The sequence below is a fragment of the Medicago sativa genome, chromosome 2 (genome assembly GCF_051527215.1).
Source record: "Medicago sativa cultivar Bolivia chromosome 2, Bolivia_mono, whole genome shotgun sequence".
In the NCBI taxonomy this organism is placed as follows: Eukaryota; Viridiplantae; Streptophyta; class Magnoliopsida; order Fabales; family Fabaceae; genus Medicago; species Medicago sativa.
This window is the reverse complement of record NC_140750.1, coordinates 50214251-50228329: the sequence shown is the minus strand read 5'-3', so window position 1 is coordinate 50228329 and position 14079 is coordinate 50214251. Positions and strand designations below refer to the sequence as shown.

Below are 14079 nucleotides of genomic sequence, written 5' to 3'. Positions count from 1 at the left end.
CAAAAAGAACACGAAATTTTGGCAAAAAGAGGTGCAACACAAGGACTTCCCAGGAGGTCACCCATCCTAGTACTACTCTCGCCCAAGCACGCTTAACTGCGGAGTTCTGATGGGATCCGGTGCATTAGTGCTGGTATGATCGCACCTGAAAGTAAAGCGTTGTAATTGTATATATGCATTTCTAAGTTTATTTTTCAAAAAAGACGTCAAATTACGTTAATTAACGAATAGAGTTTTAGGTTGCGTTAATTAACGAAAAAAAATGAAATACAATCGAAGTTTAATTTTCAAAAACGACGTAAAATTACGCTAATTAACAAAAAGAACACGAAATTTTGGCAAAAAGAGGTGCAACACAAGGACTTCCCAGGAGGTCACCCATCCTAGTACTACTCTCGCCCAAGCACGCTTAACTGCGGAGTTCTGATGGGATCCGGTGCATTAGTGCTGGTATGATCGCACCTGAAAGTAAAGCGTTGTAATTGTATATATGCATTTCTAAGTTTATTTTTCAAAAAAGACGTCAAATTACGTTAATTAACGAATAGAGTTTTAGGTTGCGTTAATTAACGAAAAAAATGAAATACAATCGAAGTTTAATTTTCAAAAACGACGTAAAATTACGCTAATTAACAAAAAGAACACGAAATTTTGGCAAAAAGAGGTGCAACACAAGGACTTCCCAGGAGGTCACCCATCCTAGTACTACTCTCGCCCAAGCACGCTTAACTGCAGAGTTCTGATGGGATCCGGTGCATTAGTGCTGGCATGATCGCACCTGAAAGTAAAGCGTTGTAATTGTATATATGCATTTCTAAGTTTATTTTTCAAAAAAGACGTCAAATTACGTTAATTATTGAATAGAGTTTTAGGTTGCGTTAATTAACGAAAAAAAATGAAATACAATCGAAGTTTAATTTTCAAAAACGACGTAAAATTACGCTAATTAACAAAACGAACACGAAATTTTGGCAAAAAGAGGTGCAACACAAGGACTTCCCAGGAGGTCACCCATCCTAGTACTACTCTCGCCCAAGCACGCTTAACTGCGGAGTTCTGATGGGATCCGGTGCATTAGTGCTGGTATGATCGCACCTGAAAGTAAAGCGTTGTAATTGTATATATGCATTTCTAAGTTTATTTTTCAAAAAAGACGTCAAATTACGTTAATTAACGAATAGAGTTTTAGGTTGCGTTAATTAACGAAAAAAAATGAAATACAATCGAAGTTTAATTTTCGAAAACGACGTAAAATTACGCTAATTAACAAAAAGAACACGAAATTTTGGCAAAAAGAGGTGCAACACAAGGACTTCCCAGGAGGTCACCCATCCTAGTACTACTATCGCCCAAGCACGCTTAACTGCGGAGTTCTGATGGGATCCGGTGCATTTGTGCTGGTATGATCGCACCTGAAAGTAAAGCGTTGTAATTGTATATATGCATTTCTAAGTTTATTTTTCAAAAAAGACGTCAAATTACGTTAATTAACGAATAGAGTTTTAGGTTGCGTTAATTAACGAAAAAAAATGAAATACAATCGAAGTTTAATTTTCAAAAACGACGTAAAATTACGCTAATTAACAAAAAGAACACGAAATTTTGGCAAAAAGAGGTGCAACACAAGGACTTCCCAGGAGGTCACCCATCCTAGTACTACTCTCGCCCAAGCACGCTTAACTGCGGAGTTCTGATGGGATCCGGTGCATTAGTGCTGGTATGATCGCACCTGAAAGTAAAGCGTTGTAATTGTATATATGCATTTCTAAGTTTATTTTTCAAAAAAGACGTCAAATTACGTTAATTAACGAATAGAGTTTTAGGTTGCGTTAATTAACGAAAAAAAATGAAATACAATCGAAGTTTAATTTTCAAAAACGACGTAAAATTACGCTAATTAACAAAAAGAACACGAAATTTTGGCAAAAAGAGGTGCAACACAAGGACTTCCCAGGAGGTCACCCATCCTAGTACTACTCTCGCCCAAGCACGCTTAACTGCGGAGTTCTGATGGGATCCGGTGCATTAGGGCTGGTATGATCGCACCTGAAAGTAAAGCGTTGTAATTGTATATATGCATTTCTAAGTTTATTTTTCAAAAAAGACGTCAAATTACGTTAATTAACGAATAGAGTTTTAGGTTGCGTTAATTAACGAAAAAAAATGAAATACAATCGAAGTTTAATTTTCAAAAACGACGTAAAATTACGCTAATTAACAAAAAGAACACGAAATTTTGGCAAAAAGAGGTGCAACACAAGGACTTCCCAGGAGGTCACCCATCCTAGTACTACTCTCGCCCAAGCACGCTTAACTGCGAAGTTCTGATGGGATCAGGTGCATTAGTGCTGGTATGATCGCACCTGAAAGTAAAGCGTTGTAATTGTATATATGCATTTCTAAGTTTATTTTTCAAAAAAGACGTCAAATTACGTTAATTAACGAATAGAGTTTTAGGTTGCGTTAATTAACGAAAAAAAATGAAATACAATCGAAGTTTAATTTTCAAAAACGACGTAAAATTACGCTAATTAACAAAAAGAACACGAAATTTTGGCAAAAAGAGGTGCAACACAAGGACTTCCCAGGAGGTCACCCATCCTAGTACTACTATCGCCCAAGCACGCTTAACTGCGGAGTTCTGATGGGATCCGGTGCATTAGTGCTGGTATGATCGCACCTGAAAGTAAAGCGTTGTAATTGTATATATGCATTTCTAAGTTTATTTTTCAAAAAAGACGTCAAATTACGTTAATTATTGAATAGAGTTTTAGGTTGCGTTAATTAACGAAAAAAAATGAAATACAATCGAAGTTTAATTTTCAAAAACGACGTAAAATTACGCTAATTAACAAAAAGAACACGAAATTTTGGCAAAAAGAGGTGCAACACAAGGACTTCCCAGGAGGTCACCCATACTAGTACTACTCTCGCCCAAGCACGCTTAACTGCGGAGTTCTGATGGGATCTGGTGCATTAGTGCTGGTATGATCGCACCTGAAAGTAAAGCGTTGTAATTGTATATATGCATTTCTAAGTTTATTTTTCAAAAAAGACGTCAAATTACGTTAATTAACGAATAGAGTTTTAGGTTGCGTTAATTAACGAAAAAAAATGAAATACAATCGAAGTTTAATTTTCAAAAACGACGTAAAATTACGCTAATTAACAAAAAGAACACGAAATTTTGGCAAAAAGAGGTGCAACACAAGGACTTCCCAGGAGGTGCAACACAAGGACTTCCCCGGAGGTCACCCATCCTAGTACTACTCTCGCCCAAGCACGCTTAACTGCGGAGTTCTGATGGGATCCGGTGCATTAGTGCTGGTATGATCGCACCTGAAAGTAAAGCGTTGTAATTGTATATATGCATTTCTAAGTTTATTTTTCAAAAAAGACGTCAAATTACGTTAATTAACGAATAGAGTTTTAGGTTGCGTTAATTAACGAAAAAAAATGAAATACAATCGAAGTTTAATTTTCAAAAACGACGTAAAATTACGCTAATTAACAAAAAGAACACGAAATTTTGGCAAAAAGAGGTGCAACACAAGGACTTCCCAGGAGGTCACCCATCCTAGTACTACTCTCGCCCAAGCACGCTTAACTGCGGAGTTCTGATGGGATCCGGTGCATTAGTGCTGGTATGATCGCACCTGAAAGTAAAGCGTTGTAATTGTATATATGCATTTCTAAGTTTATTTTTCAAAAAAGACGTCAAATTACGTTAATTAACGAATAGAGTTTTAGGTTGCGTTAATTAACGAAAAAAAATGAAATACAATCGAAGTTTAATTTTCAAAAACGACGTAAAATTACGCTAATTAACAAAAAGAACACGAAATTTTGGCAAAAAGAGGTGCAACACAAGGACTTCCCAGGAGGTCACCCATCCTAGTACTACTCTCGCCCAAGCACGCTTAACTGCGGAGTTCTGATGGGATCCGGTGCATTAGTGCTGGTATGATCGCACCTGAAAGTAAAGCGTTGTAATTGTATATATGCATTTCTAAGTTTATTTTTCAAAAAAGACGTCAAATTACGTTAATTAACGAATAGAGTTTTAGGTTGCGTTAATTAACGAAAAAAAATGAAATACAATCGAAGTTTAATTTTCAAAAACGACGTAAAATTACGCTAATTAACAAAAAGAACACGAAATTTTGGCAAAAAGAGGTGCAACACAAGGACTTCCCAGGAGGTCACCCATCCTAGTACTACTCTCGCCCAAGCACGCTTAACTGCGGAGTTCTGATGGGATCCGGTGCATTAGTGCTGGTATGATCGCACCTGAAAGTAAAGCGTTGTAATTGTATATATGCATTTCTAAGTTTATTTTTCAAAAAAGACGTCAAATTACGTTAATTAACGAATAGAGTTTTAGGTTGCGTTAATTAACGAAAAAAAATGAAATACAATCGAAGTTTAATTTTCAAAAACGACGTAAAATTACGCTAATTAACAAAAAGAACACGAAATTTTGGCAAAAAGAGGTGCAACACAAGGACTTCCCAGGAGGTCACCCATCCTAGTACTACTCTCGCCCAAGCACGCTTAACTGCGGAGTTCTGATGGGATCCGGTGCATTAGTGCTGGTATGATCGCACCTGAAAGTAAAGCGTTGTAATTGTATATATGCATTTCTAAGTTTATTTTTCAAAAAAGACGTCAAATTACGTTAATTAACGAATAGAGTTTTAGGTTGCGTTAATTAACGAAAAAAAATGAAATACAATCGAAGTTTAATTTTCAAAAACGACGTAAAATTACGCTAATTAACAAAAAGAACACGAAATTTTGGCAAAAAGAGGTGCAACACAAGGACTTCCCAGGAGGTCACCCATCCTAGTACTACTCTCGCCCAAGCACGCTTAACTGCAGAGTTCTGATGGGATCCGGTGCATTTGTGCTGGTATGATCGCACCTGAAAGTAAAGCGTTGTAATTGTATATATGCATTTCTAAGTTTATTTTTCAAAAAAGACGTCAAATTACGTTAATTAACGAATAGAGTTTTAGGTTGCGTTAATTAACGAAAAAAAATGAAATACAATCGAAGTTTAAGTTTCAAAAACGACGTAAAATTACGCTAATTAACAAAAAGAACACGAAATTTTGGCAAAAAGAGGTGCAACACAAGGACTTCCCAGGAGGTCACCCATCCTAGTACTACTCTCGCCCAAGCACGCTTAACTGCGGAGTTCTGATGGGATCCGGTGCATTAGTGCTGGTATGATCGCACCTGAAAGTAAAGCGTTGTAATTGTATATATGCATTTCTAAGTTTATTTTTCAAAAAAGACGTCAAATTACGTTAATTATTGAATAGAGTTTTAGGTTGCGTTAATTAACGAAAAAAAATGAAATACAATCGAAGTTTAATTTTCAAAAACGACGTAAAATTACGCTAATTAACAAAAAGAACACGAAATTTTGGCAAAAAGAGGTGCAACACAAAGACTTCCCAGGAGGTCACCCATCCTAGTACTACTCTCGCCCAAGCACGCTTAACTGCGGAGTTCTGATGGGATCCGGTGCATTAGTGCTGGTATGATCGCACCTGAAAGTAAAGCGTTGTAATTGTATATATGCATTTCTAAGTTTATTTTTCAAAAAAGACGTCAAATTACGTTAATTAACGAATAGAGTTTTAGGTTGCGTTAATTAACGAAAAAAAATGAAATACAATCGAAGTTTAATTTTCAAAAACGACGTAAAATTACGCTAATTAACAAAAAGAACACGAAATTTTGGCAAAAAGAGGTGTAACACAAGGACTTCCCAGGAGGTCACCCATCCTAGTACTACTCTCGCCCAAGCACGCTTAACTGCGGAGTTCTGATGGGATCTGGTGCATTAGTGCTGGTATGATCGCACCTGAAAGTAAAGCGTTGTAATTGTATATATGCATTTCTAAGTTTATTTTTCAAAAAAGACGTCAAATTACGTTAATTAACGAATAGAGTTTTAGGTTGCGTTAATTAACGAAAAAAAATGAAATACAATCGAAGTTTAATTTTCAAAAACGACGTAAAATTACGCTAATTAACAAAAAGAACACGAAATTTTGGCAAAAAGAGGTGCAACACAAGGACTTCCCAGGAGGTGCAACACAAGGACTTCCCCGGAGGTCACCCATCCTAGTACTACTCTCGCCCAAGCACGCTTAACTGCGGAGTTCTGATGGGATCCGGTGCATTAGTGCTGGTATGATCGCACCTGAAAGTAAAGCGTTGTAATTGTATATATGCATTTCTAAGTTTATTTTTCAAAAAAGACGTCAAATTACGTTAATTAACGAATAGAGTTTTAGGTTGCGTTAATTAACGAAAAAAAATGAAATACAATCGAAGTTTAATTTTCAAAAACGACGTAAAATTACGCTAATTAACAAAAAGAACACGAAATTTTGGCAAAAAGAGGTGCAACACAAGGACTTCCCAGGAGGTCACCCATCCTAGTACTACTCTCGCCCAAGCACGCTTAACTGCGGAGTTCTGATGGGATCCGGTGCATTAGTGCTGGTATGATCGCACCTGAAAGTAAAGCGTTGTAATTGTATATATGCATTTCTAAGTTTATTTTTCAAAAAAGACGTCAAATTACGTTAATTAACGAATAGAGTTTTAGGTTGCGTTAATTAACGAAAAAAAATGAAATACAATCGAAGTTTAATTTTCAAAAACGACGTAAAATTACGCTAATTAACAAAAAGAACACGAAATTTTGGCAAAAAGAGGTGCAACACAAGGACTTCCCAGGAGGTCACCCATCCTAGTACTACTCTCGCCCAAGCACGCTTAACTGCGGAGTTCTGATGGGATCCGGTGCATTAGTGCTGGTATGATCGCACCTGAAAGTAAAGCGTTGTAATTGTATATATGCATTTCTAAGTTTATTTTTCAAAAAAGACGTCAAATTACGTTAATTATTGAATAGAGTTTTAGGTTGCGTTAATTAACGAAAAAAAATGAAATACAATCGAAGTTTAATTTTCAAAAACGACGTAAAATTACGCTAATTAACAAAACGAACACGAAATTTTGGCAAAAAGAGGTGCAACACAAGGACTTCCCAGGAGGTCACCCATCCTAGTACTACTCTCGCCCAAGCACGCTTAACTGCGGAGTTCTGATGGGATCCGGTGCATTAGTGCTGGTATGATCGCACCTGAAAGTAAAGCGTTGTAATTGTATATATGCATTTCTAAGTTTATTTTTCAAAAAAGACGTCAAATTACGTTAATTATTGAATAGAGTTTTAGGTTGCGTTAATTAACGAAAAAAAATGAAATACAATCGAAGTTTAATTTTCAAAAACGACGTAAAATTACGCTAATTAACAAAAAGAACACGAAATTTTGGCAAAAAGAGGTGCAACACAAAGACTTCCCAGGAGGTCACCCATCCTAGTACTACTCTCGCCCAAGCACGCTTAACTGCGGAGTTCTGATGGGATCCGGTGCATTAGTGCTGGTATGATCGCACCTGAAAGTAAAGCGTTGTAATTGTATATATGCATTTCTAAGTTTATTTTTCAAAAAAGACGTCAAATTACGTTAATTAACGAATAGAGTTTTAGGTTGCGTTAATTAACGAAAAAAAATGAAATACAATCGAAGTTTAATTTTCAAAAACGACGTAAAATTACGCTAATTAACAAAAAGAACACGAAATTTTGGCAAAAAGAGGTGCAACACAAGGACTTCCCAGGAGGTCACCCATCCTAGTACTACTATCGCCCAAGCACGCTTAACTGCGGAGTTCTGATGGGATCCGGTGCATTAGTGCTGGTATGATCGCACCTGAAAGTAAAGCGTTGTAATTGTATATATGCATTTCTAAGTTTATTTTTCAAAAAAGACGTCAAATTACGTTAATTAACGAATAGAGTTTTAGGTTGCGTTAATTAACGAAAAAAAATGAAATACAATCGAAGTTTAATTTTCAAAAACGACGTAAAATTACGCTAATTAACAAAAAGAACACGAAATTTTGGCAAAAAGAGGTGCAACACAAGGACTTCCCAGGAGGTCACCCATCCTAGTACTACTCTCGCCCAAGCACGCTTAACTGCGGAGTTCTGATGGGATCTGGTGCATTAGTGCTGGTATGATCGCACCTGAACGTAAAGCGTTGTAATTGTATATATGCATTTCTAAGTTTATTTTTCAAAAAAGACGTCAAATTACGTTAATTAACGAATAGAGTTTTAGGTTGCGTTAATTAACGAAAAAAAATGAAATACAATCGAAGTTTAATTTTCAAAAACGACGTAAAATTACGCTAATTAACAAAAAGAACACGAAATTTTGGCAAAAAGAGGTGCAACACAAGGACTTCCCAGGAGGTGCAACACAAGGACTTCCCCGGAGGTCACCCATCCTAGTACTACTCTCGCCCAAGCACGCTTAACTGCGGAGTTCTGATGGGATCCGGTGCATTAGTGCTGGTATGATCGCACCTGAAAGTAAAGCGTTGTAATTGTATATATGCATTTCTAAGTTTATTTTTCAAAAAAGACGTCAAATTACGTTAATTAACGAATAGAGTTTTAGGTTGCGTTAATTAACGAAAAAAAATGAAATACAATCGAAGTTTAATTTTCAAAAACGACGTAAAATTACGCTAATTAACAAAAAGAACACGAAATTTTGGCAAAAAGAGGTGCAACACAAGGACTTCCCAGGAGGTCACCCATCCTAGTACTACTCTCGCCCAAGCACGCTTAACTGCGGAGTTCTGATGGGATCCGGTGCATTAGTGCTGGTATGATCGCACCTGAAAGTAAAGCGTTGTAATTGTATATATGCATTTCTAAGTTTATTTTTCAAAAAAGACGTCAAATTACGTTAATTAACGAATAGAGTTTTAGGTTGCGTTAATTAACGAAAAAAAATGAAATACAATCGAAGTTTAATTTTCAAAAACGACGTAAAATTACGCTAATTAACAAAAAGAACACGAAATTTTGGCAAAAAGAGGTGCAACACAAGGACTTCCCAGGAGGTCACCCATCCTAGTACTACTCTCGCCCAAGCACGCTTAACTGCGGAGTTCTGATGGGATCCGGTGCATTAGTGCTGGTATGATCGCACCTGAAAGTAAAGCGTTGTAATTGTATATATGCATTTCTAAGTTTATTTTTCAAAAAAGACGTCAAATTACGTTAATTAACGAATAGAGTTTTAGGTTGCGTTAATTAACGAAAAAAAATGAAATACAATCGAAGTTTAATTTTCAAAAACGACGTAAAATTACGCTAATTAACAAAAAGAACACGAAATTTTGGCAAAAAGAGGTGCAACACAAGGACTTCCCAGGAGGTCACCCATCCTAGTACTACTCTCGCCCAAGCACGCTTAACTGCGGAGTTCTGATGGGATCCGGTGCATTAGTGCTGGTATGATCGCACCTGAAAGTAAAGCGTTGTAATTGTATATATGCATTTCTAAGTTTATTTTTCAAAAAAGACGTCAAATTACGTTAATTAACGAATAGAGTTTTAGGTTGCGTTAATTAACGAAAAAAATGAAATACAATCGAAGTTTAATTTTCAAAAACGACGTAAAATTACGCTAATTAACAAAAAGAACACGAAATTTTGGCAAAAAGAGGTGCAACACAAGGACTTCCCAGGAGGTCACCCATCCTAGTACTACTCTCGCCCAAGCACGCTTAACTGCAGAGTTCTGATGGGATCCGGTGCATTAGTGCTGGCATGATCGCACCTGAAAGTAAAGCGTTGTAATTGTATATATGCATTTCTAAGTTTATTTTTCAAAAAAGACGTCAAATTACGTTAATTATTGAATAGAGTTTTAGGTTGCGTTAATTAACGAAAAAAAATGAAATACAATCGAAGTTTAATTTTCAAAAACGACGTAAAATTACGCTAATTAACAAAAAGAACACGAAATTTTGGCAAAAAGAGGTGCAACACAAGGACTTCCCAGGAGGTCACCCATCCTAGTACTACTCTCGCCCAAGCACGCTTAACTGCGGAGTTCTGATGGGATCCGGTGCATTAGTGCTGGTATGATCGCACCTGAAAGTAAAGCGTTGTAATTGTATATATGCATTTCTAAGTTTATTTTTCAAAAAAGACGTCAAATTACGTTAATTATTGAATAGAGTTTTAGGTTGCGTTAATTAACGAAAAAAAATGAAATACAATCGAAGTTTAATTTTCAAAAACGACGTAAAATTACGCTAATTAACAAAAAGAACACGAAATTTTGGCAAAAAGAGGTGCAACACAAAGACTTCCCAGGAGTCACCCATCCTAGTACTACTCTCGCCCAAGCACGCTTAACTGCGGAGTTCTGATGGGATCCGGTGCATTAGTGCTGGTATGATCGCACCTGAAAGTAAAGCGTTGTAATTGTATATATGCATTTCTAAGTTTATTTTTCAAAAAAGACGTCAAATTACGTTAATTAACGAATAGAGTTTTAGGTTGCGTTAATTAACGAAAAAAAATGAAATACAATCGAAGTTTAATTTTCAAAAACGACGTAAAATTACGCTAATTAACAAAAAGAACACGAAATTTTGGCAAAAAGAGGTGCAACACAAGGACTTCCCAGGAGGTCACCCATCCTAGTACTACTATCGCCCAAGCACGCTTAACTGCGGAGTTCTGATGGGATCCGGTGCATTAGTGCTGGTATGATCGCACCTGAAAGTAAAGCGTTGTAATTGTATATATGCATTTCTAAGTTTATTTTTCAAAAAAGACGTCAAATTACGTTAATTAACGAATAGAGTTTTAGGTTGCGTTAATTAACGAAAAAAATGAAATACAATCGAAGTTTAATTTTCAAAAACGACGTAAAATTACGCTAATTAACAAAAAGAACACGAAATTTTGGCAAAAAGAGGTGCAACACAAGGACTTCCCAGGAGGTCACCCATCCTAGTACTACTCTCGCCCAAGCACGCTTAACTGCGGAGTTCTGATGGGATCCGGTGCATTAGTGCTGGTATGATCGCACCTGAAAGTAAAGCGTTGTAATTGTATATATGCATTTCTAAGTTTATTTTTCAAAAAAGACGTCAAATTACGTTAATTAACGAATAGAGTTTTAGGTTGCGTTAATTAACGAAAAAAAATGAAATACAATCGAAGTTTAATTTTCAAAAACGACGTAAAATTACGCTAATTAACAAAAAGAACACGAAATTTTGGCAAAAAGAGGTGCAACACAAGGACTTCCCAGGAGGTCACCCATACAAAAAGAACACGAAATTTTGGCAAAAAGAGGTGCAACACAAGGACTTCCCAGGAGGTCACCCATCCTAGTACTACTCTCGCCCAAGCACGCTTAACTGCGGAGTTCTGATGGGATCCGGTGCATTAGTGCTGGTATGATCGCACCTGAAAGTAAAGCGTTGTAATTGTATATATGCATTTCTAAGTTTATTTTTCAAAAAAGACGTCAAATTACGTTAATTAACGAATATAGTTTTAGGTTGCGTTAATTAACGAAAAAAAATGAAATACAATCGAAGTTTAATTTTCAAAAACGACGTAAAATTACGCTAATTAACAAAAAGAACACGAAATTTTGGCAAAAAGAGGTGCAACACAAAGACTTCCCAGGAGGTCACCCATCCTAGTACTACTCTCGCCCAAGCACGCTTAACTGCAGAGTTCTGATGGGATCCGGTGCATTAGTGCTGGCATGATCGCACCTGAAAGTAAAGCGTTGTAATTGTATATATGCATTTCTAAGTTTATTTTTCAAAAAAGACGTCAAATTACGTTAATTATTGAATAGAGTTTTAGGTTGCGTTAATTAACGAAAAAAATGAAATACAATCGAAGTTTAATTTTCAAAAACGACGTAAAATTACGCTAATTAACAAAAAGAACACGAAATTTTGGCAAAAAGAGGTGCAACACAAGGACTTCCCAGGAGGTCACCCATCCTAGTACTACTCTCGCCCAAGCACGCTTAACTGCAGAGTTCTGATGGGATCCGGTGCATTAGTGCTGGCATGATCGCACCTGAAAGTAAAGCGTTGTAATTGTATATATGCATTTCTAAGTTTATTTTTCAAAAAAGACGTCAAATTACGTTAATTATTGAATAGAGTTTTAGGTTGCGTTAATTAACGAAAAAAATGAAATACAATCGAAGTTTAATTTTCAAAAACGACGTAAAATTACGCTAATTAACAAAAAGAACACGAAATTTTGGCAAAAAGAGGTGCAACACAAGGACTTCCCAGGAGGTCACCCATCCTAGTACTACTCTCGCCCAAGCACGCTTAACTGCGGAGTTCTGATGGGATCCGGTGCATTAGTGCTGGTATGATCGCACCTGAAAGTAAAGCGTTGTAATTGTATATATGCATTTCTAAGTTTATTTTTCAAAAAAGACGTCAAATTACGTTAATTATTGAATAGAGTTTTAGGTTGCGTTAATTAACGAAAAAAAATGAAATACAATCGAAGTTTAATTTTCAAAAACGACGTAAAATTACGCTAATTAACAAAAAGAACACGAAATTTTGGCAAAAAGAGGTGCAACACAAAGACTTCCCAGGAGGTCACCCATCCTAGTACTACTCTCGCCCAAGCACGCTTAACTGCGGAGTTCTGATGGGATCCGGTGCATTAGTGCTGGTATGATCGCACCTGAAAGTAAAGCGTTGTAATTGTATATATGCATTTCTAAGTTTATTTTTCAAAAAAGACGTCAAATTACGTTAATTAACGAATAGAGTTTTAGGTTGCGTTAATTAACGAAAAAAAATGAAATACAATCGAAGTTTAATTTTCAAAAACGACGTAAAATTACGCTAATTAACAAAAAGAACACGAAATTTTGGCAAAAAGAGGTGCAACACAAGGACTTCCCAGGAGGTCACCCATCCTAGTACTACTATCGCCCAAGCACGCTTAACTGCGGAGTTCTGATGGGATCCGGTGCATTAGTGCTGGTATGATCGCACCTGAAAGTAAAGCGTTGTAATTGTATATATGCATTTCTAAGTTTATTTTTCAAAAAAGACGTCAAATTACGTTAATTAACGAATAGAGTTTTAGGTTGCGTTAATTAACGAAAAAAAATGAAATACAATCGAAGTTTAATTTTCAAAAACGACGTAAAATTACGCTAATTAACAAAAAGAACACGAAATTTTGGCAAAAAGAGGTGCAACACAAGGACTTCCCAGGAGGTCACCCATCCTAGTACTACTCTCGCCCAAGCACGCTTAACTGCGGAGTTCTGATGGGATCCGGTGCATTAGTGCTGGTATGATCGCACCTGAAAGTAAAGCGTTGTAATTGTATATATGCATTTCTAAGTTTATTTTTCAAAAAAGACGTCAAATTACGTTAATTATTGAATAGAGTTTTAGGTTGCGTTAATTAACGAAAAAAAATGAAATACAATCGAAGTTTAATTTTCAAAAACGACGTAAAATTACGCTAATTAACAAAAAGAACACGAAATTTTGGCAAAAAGAGGTGCAACACAAGGACTTCCCAGGAGGTCACCCATCCTAGTACTACTCTCGCCCAAGCACGCTTAACTGCGGAGTTCTGATGGGATCCGGTGCATTAGTGCTGGTATGATCGCACCTGAAAGTAAAGCGTTGTAATTGTATATATGCATTTCTAAGTTTATTTTTCAAAAAAGACGTCAAATTACGTTAATTATTGAATAGAGTTTTAGGTTGCGTTAATTAACGAAAAAAAATGAAATACAATCGAAGTTTAATTTTCAAAAACGACGTAAAATTACGCTAATTAACAAAAAGAACACGAAATTTTGGCAAAAAGAGGTGCAACACAAGGACTTCCCAGGAGGTCACCCATCCTAGTACTACTCTCGCCCAAGCACGCTTAACTGCGGAGTTCTGATGGGATCCGGTGCATTAGTGCTGGTATGATCGCACCTGAAAGTAAAGCGTTGTAATTGTATATATGCATTTCTAAGTTTATTTTTCAAAAAAGACGTCAAATTACGTTAATTAACGAATAGAGTTTTAGGTAGCGTTAATTAACGAAAAAAAATGAAATACAATCGAAGTTTAATTTTCAAAAACGACGTAAAATTACGCTAA

General features: G+C 36.3%; 44 non-coding genes across 44 annotated transcripts; all 44 read right to left on the bottom strand.

The window, feature by feature from the left end:
• Positions 1-28: 28 nt before the first annotated feature.
• LOC146948111 (5S ribosomal RNA) lies at positions 29-147 on the bottom strand. Its single transcript, XR_015028527.1, has one exon. It is a non-coding gene; the product is annotated as a 5S ribosomal RNA (ribosomal RNA).
• A 198-nt stretch (positions 148-345) lies between these two features.
• Positions 346-464, bottom strand: LOC146948110 (5S ribosomal RNA). Its single transcript, XR_015028526.1, has one exon. It is a non-coding gene; the product is annotated as a 5S ribosomal RNA (ribosomal RNA).
• Positions 465-661: 197 nt separating this feature from the next.
• Positions 662-780, bottom strand: LOC146948109 (5S ribosomal RNA). The gene has a single exon (XR_015029215.1). It is a non-coding gene; the product is annotated as a 5S ribosomal RNA (ribosomal RNA).
• Positions 781-978: 198 nt separating this feature from the next.
• LOC146948108 (5S ribosomal RNA) lies at positions 979-1097 on the bottom strand. Its single transcript, XR_015028525.1, has one exon. It is a non-coding gene; the product is annotated as a 5S ribosomal RNA (ribosomal RNA).
• A 198-nt stretch (positions 1098-1295) lies between these two features.
• Positions 1296-1414, bottom strand: LOC146948107 (5S ribosomal RNA). The gene has a single exon (XR_015029306.1). It is a non-coding gene; the product is annotated as a 5S ribosomal RNA (ribosomal RNA).
• A 198-nt stretch (positions 1415-1612) lies between these two features.
• LOC146948106 (5S ribosomal RNA) lies at positions 1613-1731 on the bottom strand. The gene has a single exon (XR_015028524.1). It is a non-coding gene; the product is annotated as a 5S ribosomal RNA (ribosomal RNA).
• Positions 1732-1929: 198 nt separating this feature from the next.
• LOC146948105 (5S ribosomal RNA) lies at positions 1930-2048 on the bottom strand. Its single transcript, XR_015029152.1, has one exon. It is a non-coding gene; the product is annotated as a 5S ribosomal RNA (ribosomal RNA).
• Positions 2049-2246: 198 nt separating this feature from the next.
• Positions 2247-2365, bottom strand: LOC146948104 (5S ribosomal RNA). Its single transcript, XR_015029317.1, has one exon. It is a non-coding gene; the product is annotated as a 5S ribosomal RNA (ribosomal RNA).
• A 198-nt stretch (positions 2366-2563) lies between these two features.
• On the bottom strand, positions 2564-2682 carry LOC146948103 (5S ribosomal RNA). Its single transcript, XR_015029237.1, has one exon. It is a non-coding gene; the product is annotated as a 5S ribosomal RNA (ribosomal RNA).
• A 198-nt stretch (positions 2683-2880) lies between these two features.
• On the bottom strand, positions 2881-2999 carry LOC146948102 (5S ribosomal RNA). Its single transcript, XR_015029272.1, has one exon. It is a non-coding gene; the product is annotated as a 5S ribosomal RNA (ribosomal RNA).
• A 223-nt stretch (positions 3000-3222) lies between these two features.
• LOC146948101 (5S ribosomal RNA) lies at positions 3223-3341 on the bottom strand. The gene has a single exon (XR_015028965.1). It is a non-coding gene; the product is annotated as a 5S ribosomal RNA (ribosomal RNA).
• Positions 3342-3539: 198 nt separating this feature from the next.
• On the bottom strand, positions 3540-3658 carry LOC146948100 (5S ribosomal RNA). Its single transcript, XR_015028523.1, has one exon. It is a non-coding gene; the product is annotated as a 5S ribosomal RNA (ribosomal RNA).
• Positions 3659-3856: 198 nt separating this feature from the next.
• LOC146948099 (5S ribosomal RNA) lies at positions 3857-3975 on the bottom strand. The gene has a single exon (XR_015028522.1). It is a non-coding gene; the product is annotated as a 5S ribosomal RNA (ribosomal RNA).
• Positions 3976-4173: 198 nt separating this feature from the next.
• Positions 4174-4292, bottom strand: LOC146948098 (5S ribosomal RNA). Its single transcript, XR_015028521.1, has one exon. It is a non-coding gene; the product is annotated as a 5S ribosomal RNA (ribosomal RNA).
• A 198-nt stretch (positions 4293-4490) lies between these two features.
• On the bottom strand, positions 4491-4609 carry LOC146948097 (5S ribosomal RNA). The gene has a single exon (XR_015028520.1). It is a non-coding gene; the product is annotated as a 5S ribosomal RNA (ribosomal RNA).
• A 198-nt stretch (positions 4610-4807) lies between these two features.
• On the bottom strand, positions 4808-4926 carry LOC146948096 (5S ribosomal RNA). The gene has a single exon (XR_015029144.1). It is a non-coding gene; the product is annotated as a 5S ribosomal RNA (ribosomal RNA).
• Positions 4927-5124: 198 nt separating this feature from the next.
• On the bottom strand, positions 5125-5243 carry LOC146948095 (5S ribosomal RNA). The gene has a single exon (XR_015028519.1). It is a non-coding gene; the product is annotated as a 5S ribosomal RNA (ribosomal RNA).
• A 198-nt stretch (positions 5244-5441) lies between these two features.
• LOC146948094 (5S ribosomal RNA) lies at positions 5442-5560 on the bottom strand. Its single transcript, XR_015028938.1, has one exon. It is a non-coding gene; the product is annotated as a 5S ribosomal RNA (ribosomal RNA).
• Positions 5561-5758: 198 nt separating this feature from the next.
• Positions 5759-5877, bottom strand: LOC146948093 (5S ribosomal RNA). The gene has a single exon (XR_015029325.1). It is a non-coding gene; the product is annotated as a 5S ribosomal RNA (ribosomal RNA).
• A 223-nt stretch (positions 5878-6100) lies between these two features.
• LOC146948092 (5S ribosomal RNA) lies at positions 6101-6219 on the bottom strand. Its single transcript, XR_015028963.1, has one exon. It is a non-coding gene; the product is annotated as a 5S ribosomal RNA (ribosomal RNA).
• A 198-nt stretch (positions 6220-6417) lies between these two features.
• Positions 6418-6536, bottom strand: LOC146948091 (5S ribosomal RNA). The gene has a single exon (XR_015028517.1). It is a non-coding gene; the product is annotated as a 5S ribosomal RNA (ribosomal RNA).
• Positions 6537-6734: 198 nt separating this feature from the next.
• Positions 6735-6853, bottom strand: LOC146948090 (5S ribosomal RNA). The gene has a single exon (XR_015028516.1). It is a non-coding gene; the product is annotated as a 5S ribosomal RNA (ribosomal RNA).
• A 198-nt stretch (positions 6854-7051) lies between these two features.
• Positions 7052-7170, bottom strand: LOC146948089 (5S ribosomal RNA). The gene has a single exon (XR_015028515.1). It is a non-coding gene; the product is annotated as a 5S ribosomal RNA (ribosomal RNA).
• A 198-nt stretch (positions 7171-7368) lies between these two features.
• On the bottom strand, positions 7369-7487 carry LOC146948088 (5S ribosomal RNA). Its single transcript, XR_015028937.1, has one exon. It is a non-coding gene; the product is annotated as a 5S ribosomal RNA (ribosomal RNA).
• Positions 7488-7685: 198 nt separating this feature from the next.
• LOC146948087 (5S ribosomal RNA) lies at positions 7686-7804 on the bottom strand. The gene has a single exon (XR_015029236.1). It is a non-coding gene; the product is annotated as a 5S ribosomal RNA (ribosomal RNA).
• A 198-nt stretch (positions 7805-8002) lies between these two features.
• Positions 8003-8121, bottom strand: LOC146948086 (5S ribosomal RNA). The gene has a single exon (XR_015029124.1). It is a non-coding gene; the product is annotated as a 5S ribosomal RNA (ribosomal RNA).
• Positions 8122-8344: 223 nt separating this feature from the next.
• LOC146948085 (5S ribosomal RNA) lies at positions 8345-8463 on the bottom strand. The gene has a single exon (XR_015028962.1). It is a non-coding gene; the product is annotated as a 5S ribosomal RNA (ribosomal RNA).
• Positions 8464-8661: 198 nt separating this feature from the next.
• On the bottom strand, positions 8662-8780 carry LOC146948084 (5S ribosomal RNA). Its single transcript, XR_015028514.1, has one exon. It is a non-coding gene; the product is annotated as a 5S ribosomal RNA (ribosomal RNA).
• Positions 8781-8978: 198 nt separating this feature from the next.
• On the bottom strand, positions 8979-9097 carry LOC146948083 (5S ribosomal RNA). The gene has a single exon (XR_015028513.1). It is a non-coding gene; the product is annotated as a 5S ribosomal RNA (ribosomal RNA).
• A 198-nt stretch (positions 9098-9295) lies between these two features.
• LOC146948082 (5S ribosomal RNA) lies at positions 9296-9414 on the bottom strand. Its single transcript, XR_015028512.1, has one exon. It is a non-coding gene; the product is annotated as a 5S ribosomal RNA (ribosomal RNA).
• Positions 9415-9611: 197 nt separating this feature from the next.
• LOC146948081 (5S ribosomal RNA) lies at positions 9612-9730 on the bottom strand. The gene has a single exon (XR_015029214.1). It is a non-coding gene; the product is annotated as a 5S ribosomal RNA (ribosomal RNA).
• Positions 9731-9928: 198 nt separating this feature from the next.
• Positions 9929-10047, bottom strand: LOC146948080 (5S ribosomal RNA). The gene has a single exon (XR_015028511.1). It is a non-coding gene; the product is annotated as a 5S ribosomal RNA (ribosomal RNA).
• Positions 10048-10245: 198 nt separating this feature from the next.
• Positions 10246-10363, bottom strand: LOC146948079 (5S ribosomal RNA). The gene has a single exon (XR_015029353.1). It is a non-coding gene; the product is annotated as a 5S ribosomal RNA (ribosomal RNA).
• Positions 10364-10561: 198 nt separating this feature from the next.
• Positions 10562-10680, bottom strand: LOC146948078 (5S ribosomal RNA). The gene has a single exon (XR_015029235.1). It is a non-coding gene; the product is annotated as a 5S ribosomal RNA (ribosomal RNA).
• A 197-nt stretch (positions 10681-10877) lies between these two features.
• On the bottom strand, positions 10878-10996 carry LOC146948077 (5S ribosomal RNA). Its single transcript, XR_015028510.1, has one exon. It is a non-coding gene; the product is annotated as a 5S ribosomal RNA (ribosomal RNA).
• Positions 10997-11260: 264 nt separating this feature from the next.
• Positions 11261-11379, bottom strand: LOC146948076 (5S ribosomal RNA). Its single transcript, XR_015028509.1, has one exon. It is a non-coding gene; the product is annotated as a 5S ribosomal RNA (ribosomal RNA).
• A 198-nt stretch (positions 11380-11577) lies between these two features.
• On the bottom strand, positions 11578-11696 carry LOC146948075 (5S ribosomal RNA). The gene has a single exon (XR_015029313.1). It is a non-coding gene; the product is annotated as a 5S ribosomal RNA (ribosomal RNA).
• Positions 11697-11893: 197 nt separating this feature from the next.
• LOC146948074 (5S ribosomal RNA) lies at positions 11894-12012 on the bottom strand. Its single transcript, XR_015029213.1, has one exon. It is a non-coding gene; the product is annotated as a 5S ribosomal RNA (ribosomal RNA).
• Positions 12013-12209: 197 nt separating this feature from the next.
• On the bottom strand, positions 12210-12328 carry LOC146948073 (5S ribosomal RNA). Its single transcript, XR_015028508.1, has one exon. It is a non-coding gene; the product is annotated as a 5S ribosomal RNA (ribosomal RNA).
• A 198-nt stretch (positions 12329-12526) lies between these two features.
• Positions 12527-12645, bottom strand: LOC146948072 (5S ribosomal RNA). Its single transcript, XR_015028936.1, has one exon. It is a non-coding gene; the product is annotated as a 5S ribosomal RNA (ribosomal RNA).
• Positions 12646-12843: 198 nt separating this feature from the next.
• On the bottom strand, positions 12844-12962 carry LOC146948071 (5S ribosomal RNA). Its single transcript, XR_015029234.1, has one exon. It is a non-coding gene; the product is annotated as a 5S ribosomal RNA (ribosomal RNA).
• A 198-nt stretch (positions 12963-13160) lies between these two features.
• On the bottom strand, positions 13161-13279 carry LOC146948070 (5S ribosomal RNA). Its single transcript, XR_015028506.1, has one exon. It is a non-coding gene; the product is annotated as a 5S ribosomal RNA (ribosomal RNA).
• Positions 13280-13477: 198 nt separating this feature from the next.
• LOC146948069 (5S ribosomal RNA) lies at positions 13478-13596 on the bottom strand. Its single transcript, XR_015028505.1, has one exon. It is a non-coding gene; the product is annotated as a 5S ribosomal RNA (ribosomal RNA).
• A 198-nt stretch (positions 13597-13794) lies between these two features.
• On the bottom strand, positions 13795-13913 carry LOC146948068 (5S ribosomal RNA). The gene has a single exon (XR_015028504.1). It is a non-coding gene; the product is annotated as a 5S ribosomal RNA (ribosomal RNA).
• Between the last annotated feature and the right edge of the window lie 166 nt (positions 13914-14079).